The sequence below is a fragment of the Cryptomeria japonica genome, chromosome 3 (assembly GCF_030272615.1).
Source record: "Cryptomeria japonica chromosome 3, Sugi_1.0, whole genome shotgun sequence".
Taxonomy (NCBI): Eukaryota; Viridiplantae; Streptophyta; class Pinopsida; order Cupressales; family Cupressaceae; genus Cryptomeria; species Cryptomeria japonica.
In genome coordinates this window covers 985,492,314-985,500,027 of record NC_081407.1, presented here as the reverse complement: position 1 = coordinate 985,500,027, position 7,714 = coordinate 985,492,314, and positions in this window count along the sequence as shown.

Below are 7,714 nucleotides of genomic sequence, written 5' to 3'. Positions count from 1 at the left end.
CTAAATGAATTCAACCACAAAACCCTAGCCTAACAACAACAAAGATCCACCATAACATATGAAGATTACCTAAGACAATGCAAATCAAATGAAATCACAAAGATTATACCATCGCATGTCCAATAGGGTTTGAATCTCCATTCTTCCTATCTCCATTGGTCTTGCTTGATATATTTGCTCTCAAATTTTATGTGTGCACAAGAACTCAACAAAGAACGAAAATGTGGTTGCAAGTAGGCTTGATCACATATGAAAGTTCGAAAGCATAGTCGGGTGCGTAATTGAGGAGTCAGTAATCGGGGGTTGATAATGAAAGAAGCATCTCCTTATATAGAAGACACTATAAGAAATGGAGGGATAAGATTGAGAGGTGTAAAAGATAAATGGTCGGCTATGATTAGAGGGTAGGTAGAGAAAATAAGAAAATAATGAGAGGGTAGGAAATGTAGGAATTAAGAGATGAATGACATGTGTCATGGGTAGAAAAGGATAATGAATTAATTAATTAAATAAAGATTTATTTAATTAATAGAAGAAGTGGGATCAATTAAATAAATAAAAGTATTTATTTAATTTAGGATAAAGGGTAATTTAAATAAATAAAAGTATTTATTTAAATGAGAAATAAGGCTAGAAGAGGATAAATGAATTAAATAAATAAGGATTGATTTAATTAATAGAAGAATTAGGCTAAAATAATTAAATAAATAAAGATATTTATTTAATTAGACATGACAATTTTAGGTGTCTACATTTTGCCCCTCTTTGAGATAATGCAACTTGTCGCGTTGTTTCAAAGAAGATAATATGAACTGATACAAAGTTACCCCAAGATGGGAATGATATGCCCCCTCGAGAGATTGGATGAAAATGTTTGAAAAGATCGCAGACAATCTCTTGATAAGAAAGAAAGGGTAGAATGGACTGACAAGATAGGATAGAGTGATAGAGTCACAAGATAATGAATTTGGTTTGAAGACTGACTCAGGAGACTAGGGCTAGGGTAGTCTATAAGATAGACTACGAGGGGAAAACATCCTCATCGTCATCCACACATCTAAGAGATCAGAGTGCAGAGAGAGAATAGAGCAGCAATAGTCAACAACGATGGCATTGGTTCATAGATTCGATCACGTTCGCCAATTTCAGAGGCCAGCAGATGCAGGAGAGCCGGTAAGTACCGCAAAACCTCCTTGTACTTTGTTGCAATAAATATTGTCATTAATGCATGTTAGGTAGCACATTAAATTCTTTTTATAATATGTCAAACAAGGTCAAAAAATGCTAAGGCGCATCTGTGCTGGTGCCAGGCGCGTCTAGGTTGGCTAGGCACGTCTGTGTTTGTGCTAGGCGCGTCTATGAATGGAATAGAGTTTCTGTCAGATACGAGTGCGTCTGTGTATTTCAAGCGCGTTTATGCTATATGGGCGCGTCTATGCAGAGCATAGGCACGTCTATGTATTTCAGGCACGTCTGTGTAGAGCAGGCACATTTGTGCAATATGTAAGCGCGTTTATGTCATGAAGGCGTTTGTGTCTTCTAGGTCGAATTGGTAGTTTTGTGATGAACATACGATGTCGATTGGATAAGCTGCTGAGAGGATACACTCAAGCAGGTCCTCTAGGGAAGACTAGGATAGCAGATAGGGCTAGGATTGACAATTCTGTGATAGAACATACATTGCTAATTAGGAAACTACTCAAGAGGATACACTCAAGTATAGCCCTAGGATAGGATAGATTGAGGCACTTTGTGATGAACAGGGAGTACCAAGACATAATACTTTGTGATGAACAAAGAGTACTAAAAAGAGCAGCACTTTGTGATGAACAGTGAGTACAAATATGAGCAGCACTTTGTGATGAACAGGGAGTGCAAAAACACGTAGTACTTTGTGATGAACGAGGAGTACCACTAGGATAAAGAGCAACACTTTGTGATGAACAGGGAATGTCACTAGGATAGAGTACCGTAAGCACTAGGATAAAAAAGAAGCATTTTGTGATGAACAGGGAATGCCACTTTGACTGACACAGCTGATTTGCTTGACTACAAGAGTACCTACCTATGCTGGAGTCATGGGAGAGATTCCCATCGACTCAGAGTTTACGATCAGAGCTGATGTTTGAGGATAGAGCAACTATTGAGGTTATGGGCTTGCGATATATTTTGTATGTGCCTGAGTTTTGGGCGAACATGGGATTGCTGACTATGCTGGCTGAGAGATGGCACTCAGAGACTTGCAGTTTTCATTTGTCGATGGGTGAGATGACAGTCACCTTGGAGGATGTTTACATGATTCTGAGGATACCGATTGATGGGGAGATGATACCCTATGATCGAGACAGAGACAGGGATGCACTGAGACCAGTGTTTCAAGATCCGGGACTGGAGATGAGGGATGGACATGTGGCTTGGGATACCATGACAGTGACAGGATTGGCACTACAGGTGGTGTTGGCAGGAGTGATCAGTGGGTTCCTCTATCCAGATAGGGCGACATGAGGGTTGGCAGTGGGATGGGGGAGGACTCTGGAGAGGGATACAACTAGACTCAAGAGACAACTGAGGGATACTGAGCAGGAGAGGGATCGGGCTATTCAACACTATATAGAGGCTGAGACAACACTGAGGGCAAGGAGACAGGTAGCAAAGGACACAGGGGTCGGATACGCCTATGTTCTATAGGCAAGGGAGGAGATAGCCTACTAGCGAGACCTGTACTATGGAGTGGTGCCACCAGAGCAGCGGGCTAGGAGCTTCCATAGACCATCGCGGACAACGATGACCACTAGAGGGAGGGACAAGAGACAGGCATCGAGCGGTGGGGTCATGGGTCCTCCACCACCACCAGATAGAGGGGACAGGAGAGATGATCCTGGGGCAGGTCCTTCCAGGGCTCATACTCCGTCAAGGCAAGGTGGCTCCGAGGGAGGGAGTTCATCATAGCCTTAGAGGGCTCTCTATGTATCAGTTTTTGTACCATTTTGTATGATGACACCTTCGGGTGATTGTAGCCATATAATTTTGGACATCATTATATCATGACACTTATAATTTTGATATATATATATATGAGATGATTCATCCTTGCGACAACTATATACATGTGTATCTATGTGATGAGATGTTTCATGATATATGTTTCTATGTGATGGTTATGATATGGATGCAAATATGTATATGATGCAATGCAATGTTTTGATTCTTTTATGTTTTTAATATGTTATACAAATTTGAATGTATGAAATGAAAATGAATATAATAATGCAAATAACTATTTACATGATGAAAATGTAAGATGTGATAATATGTGTTGTGTGCAAGATGTTATGCAATTGTGATATCTCTATGTATGTATGAAATGCTAACATGTGATAATGCAGATGCAACTACATGAAATGCAAATATTTTTGGTGTGTCATTATACTCAGTCATGTGATAGCAGGCTACACAGACTCAAGAAGGATGATGGAGGTCAATCAAGAAAGGGGGATGGAAGATAGATGATATGGAAGTGAAAGAGCTTCTTGTGCGTTATCATCATTGAGCTTTATTATGGAAAAATAGGTTATGACAATCGAGGCATATGTTCGACCTAGAAAGTCATTGTACCCATTTGCATGGAGATCAGACAATTGCAAACAAGGAATGCCCCAATTCATACTAGACTCATAGTGTCCTCATATCCTTGGACAAGCCATAGCATTACTAAGAGACATCCACAAACAACAAATAAAAATAGGTGACGATACCCCATCCTTGCCTTTCTAGTCAAAGACATCCTGGAGATACAATCTCTAGTCAGAGACATCCCGGTAAAGCTAAAAGATATGTCACCAAAAGATAAAATCAAAAGAAAACAAGACTCGACACCAACATCCACTGTAGTCCTCAAGTTTAGTGTCTCTTGTCACTTGTATAAGTCTATTTGATTGTGGTCACAATGTTTACTTTCACAAAAGGATAGATAGCACTAAATCATAATGTTGTTTGAGTCTGTTGAAAGATTTGATTTGTTGAAGCCCATTGTTGCTGCTGTGTCTCATCTGAAACTGACCAAATCCATGAAACTGATACTTTATTGCAGAGAAGATGGAACTTTATTGCGGATTGGTGGTGCAAATGTTGCTTTATTGCGGATTATGCACAGATAGACTGAAGAAAATTGGAAGAAACTATACTCCTCAGAATGTGTGATGCTCTCAGTTCCACACCCATCACTAGACGTAGGATTTGCCTTAGCCACAAATAGGAGCTGATTTATTATGAATGGAAAGGGGTGAAAAGGGAGGTTTATTATGAATGGTGAACCAATCTTGGGTAGATCAATAACAAGCCATGATGGGAATGTGTAAAGTTTATTGTGGATGAATAGGTTGTGAGTGTGTGCAAAGTGAAAGGATGAAATGGAATCCCGAAGGAGGGAGGAGCAATGTCTCTATGCATGGCGTTGGTGACCCAGTTTTCACAATGGTACTTGCCTAGGGCACCACCGAAGTGGTTTTCACCATTGGACGAAATGTTTTTCTATTTTCCAATTTTTTTGTGTCACAAGGCGCCTGTTTGCCAGGTTTTCACCAAGTAACGATTTTTATTTTTATGATTTTTTTTGTATTTTTGAATTAGGATACTCTGAAGAGCTATGTATAAAACCTGCGAAGGTGCATGTTGTTGATAGGATCCTCCAAAGGTTCACCCTCTATGGTTGAGAGCTGATATGCACCAGATCTATAGGTTGTTGTGATGATGTAAGGACCAAGCCAATTTGGTTCAAACTTGCCCTTCTTCTCTCCGTCTTGTTGATTTTTAGGATTTTATTAGAGAACCAAGTCACCTACCTCAAATGTGTGAGGCTTGACTTTATGATTGTAGTTGCGACTCATTCGTTGTTGATAAGCCTTGAGATGATTAAAAGCAGTTTGTCTTTGTTCATCCAATAGTTCAAGTTATTGTAAGCGAGAGACCCTGTAGTCTTCATCACTGATAATGTTTTGCAAAGAGACTTGTAAAGAGGGTAACTCGACCTCAATAGGCAAGATAGCTTCAGCGCCGTAGACAAGTGAATAAGGTGTAGCTCCTGTAGGTGTGCAGATGCTTGTGCGGTAAGCCCAAAGTGCGGGATTAAGTTGGATATGGCAATTGCAGCTAGTGTCATCGACTATCTTTTTTAGGATTTTAAGGATTGTTTTATTAGACGCCTCAGCTTGACCGTTACCTTGGCGGTAATAAGGTGTGGAGAAACGATGGGTAATATGGAAGCGATCACAAAGTTCACGAACATCCTGATTTTTGAAGGGACGCCCGTTGTCGGTGATGATGGAAATAGGAATGTCGTATCGACAAATGATGTAGTTGAGAATGAATGTAGCGATTTTCTTTAGAGTGACTTGTGTAAGAGGCACGGTTCGATCCATTTGGTGAAATGCTGTGTAGCAGTGATGATGAATTTATGACCATTGGAGGAAGGAGGGTGAATCTTGCCTATGAGATCGAGTCCCCACTAACAAAAGGGCCAAGGAGTCGCAATTGGTTGAAGTTCTTGTGTTGGCTCATGAATGAGGTCTCCATGAAGTTGACATTGCTTACATTTCTTGACAAACTGATATGAGTCTCAGTAATATCCAGTCTTGATAAGTTTCTTGGCTAAGGTGGGACCACTAGAATGTGGACCACATATCCCCTCATGAACTTCGTGTAACACACTCTGAGCTTAGTCCACTTCTAAACATCTAAGAAGAGTGCCATCTAGACCTCGATGGTATAGAATATCAGCTAAAATGATGTATCGAGAAGATTGGCGAATGAAAGTGCGATGTTTGTTATTGGATAAGTCAGGAGGAAGGGTATTGTCACGAAGGTATGTGAAAATGGAACCATATAACTGGGAATCAAGACCGACAACACATATCATCTCAGTAAGAGTGATCTCATACGATGGAACCAAAAGGTTATCCACCAAGAACTCATAGTGGGTTTCATTTTGTGGTAGATCGATTAGTGAAGCAATTGTAGCCATGGCATCCGCGGCTCGATTCTGCTCTCTTGGTATCTGCTCAAAGTCTATCTTCATGAAATGTTGTTTCAATTCATCCACCATTATTTTGTAAGGCATTAATTTCTCATCCTTTGTTTGGTAGTCATTAGTTGCTTGACGAATTACCAGTTGAGAGTCCCCAAAAACATGAAGTTCCTGGATCTTCCACTGAACGACAATTCGTAATCTAGTTGTTAATGCCTCGTATTCTGCTATGTTATTAGTGCAAGGAAATGATAATCGATATGATTTTGGTATGGAATCCCCTTGAGGAGTTATGAAGAGGATGCCAACTCCTGCACCATGTTATGTGTATGAGCCGTCAAAGTATAGCTGCCAAGGCTTTGTGTGTGACACTGTTAAGATGGATTCATCAGGAAATTCTGAAGTTAGAGGGACATCATCTATCATGGGAGCATATGCTAATTCATCTGCGATAGTTTGTCCTTTTATTTCTTTTATGTCCACATATTCAATATCGAATTCACTCAGGAGCATCATCCATTTGGCTAGTCGCCCAGTAAGCGTTGCTTTATTGAGAAGGTATTTCAATGGATGGATCCTTGTGACCAACTTAGTTTTATGAGTTAGCATGCAATTTCATAATTTCTATGAAGCAAAGACCACAATGAGACATGCACACTCAATTGGTGTGTAGTTTAGCTCATATCCCACCAATGTGCGACCAATGTAGTAGACTGCCTTTTCTTTGCCCTCAGCAACCTATTGTGCTAAGAGTGCCCCCAGTGTTGTTGAAGTAGCTGATATGTATAGTAATAAAGGTTGATCTGGAACTGGTGGCATCAAGACTGGTGGATTCAGAAGATAATCTTTGAATATTTGGAAAGCCTGTTGACAGTTATCATCCCATTTGAATTTGATGTTTTTGTGTAGCAAGTGCTGAAAAGGATTACATTTATCTGAAATTTGTGCTATGAATCTTCATATGGACAGGAGTCTCCCTTGCAAAGATCGAAGTTGACTGATATTTCTTTGTGGTTGCATCTCTAGGATGGCCTTGACTTTTGTTGGATCGGCCTCGATTCCTCTTTTTGAGACAATGAATCCAAGGAGCTTCCCGAAGGTTACTCCAAAGACACATTTCTTGGGGTTTAATCTTACTTTGTATTTTTCCAACCAATCAAAAATGACTGAAAGTATGTCCAAATGTGTATCTCTGTCTATTGATTTGCCCAAGAGGTCATCAACATAATCTTCCACAGTAACGTGCATGAGATCATGAAAGATAGTAGTCATGGCTCTTTGATATGTAGCACCTGCATTTTTTAGCCAAAAGGGCATGACATTCTAGCAGAAAGTTCCCCAAGGACAAGTGAATGTTGTTTTGTGCTGATCCTCGGATGCGATTTTTATTTGATTATAGCCAGAGAATCCATCCATCAAAGATAACATCGCATGACCTTTTGTGAGATCTATGATCAAGTCAATATTTGGTAATGGAAAGTCATCCTTAGGACAAGCTTTGTTGATGTCTCTGAAATCTGTACATATTCTGATGCTATGATTTGGTTTGCTGACAGGTACTAAGTTGGAAATCCACTAAGGACAATCAATTGGGCGTATGAATCCAACATCCAATAAATTTTCAAGCTCTGCTTTGACTAATAATGCCACTTGTGGATGCATCTTTCTTAATTTATGTTTCACTGGTTTTGC